This window comes from Trachymyrmex septentrionalis, unplaced genomic scaffold (assembly GCF_001594115.1).
Source record: "Trachymyrmex septentrionalis isolate Tsep2-gDNA-1 unplaced genomic scaffold, Tsep1.0 scaffold87, whole genome shotgun sequence".
In the NCBI taxonomy this organism is placed as follows: domain Eukaryota; kingdom Metazoa; phylum Arthropoda; class Insecta; order Hymenoptera; family Formicidae; genus Trachymyrmex; species Trachymyrmex septentrionalis.
Genome location: NW_017306059.1, coordinates 3413708 through 3414669, shown reverse-complemented (window position 1 = coordinate 3414669; position 962 = coordinate 3413708).

The window sequence follows — 962 nt, the reverse complement described above, 5'->3', positions numbered from 1 at the left end:
ATATAAAAGTATCCTTATGAACTTATTAATTCTATGCTTAATTTTTTCTTTTAGTAATTCAAAGAAACTACTTTTCAGTAATAGAAATATTTAGTAATAACACTAAATATTTCTAATACATTTTTTAGCGAGTAATAATATTTCTAAAAATTTAATATTATTAAAAAAACATTTTTCATAGAATATATAAATAAAATATGATGTCGCTCGTAATACGCTGAATTATTTAGACAGATATTTATGCATTACAAAAGAGACGTGTATGAAAGATGAGAAATAATTTGCTACATGAAATAATTCTCCGAACTAGACTATGGCCGAGTGAAAGCTGAAACGTTTAACAAACTCTGTAGTTTTATCGCAGAGAGAGAGAGAGAGAGAGCCGCACGAGTTGAACGTACAATTACGGTTGTTTAAACGCGTCCGCATCCGCGGCGAGCGAGGTCGCTTAATGAACGTGAGAGACCGAGAGACCTGGTCCGTCAAAATGGCGCACGGACGTGGGGGTGGCAGGAAGAGGCACGGGTGAACGTGGTGGAAGCTATATACGTCGTAAAGACGAGTGGCGTCGCGTATATTTGGTAAGCCGCGCATCCGGAAATAGAATGTCCCTTCTTGCCTCTTACTCCATATGAATATGCACCTCCACTTTCCTGCCGTTCACTCTCGGCGTATGCTCTTTCCGATTTTCCCGCCCGTAATCGATCTCTTATATCTTTTGTTCCTTCATAAATCTTTCGATTGCCAAATATAAGAAAACGGAAACAGCGAAGGAATGAAATAAATCTCGCCTTATCTACTCTATACATTCAGAGTGCAGTAAAAACATGTAAAAACTTTTTATATTTGAATTAGCCAAGATCATATCTTCTTCTTGAGTAAATAAAATGTTGGATTTTTATCCGTCATTTAAAAAGAGACTTCACTTTACTAGCGTAATATAAAACAGATTAATTAGGATT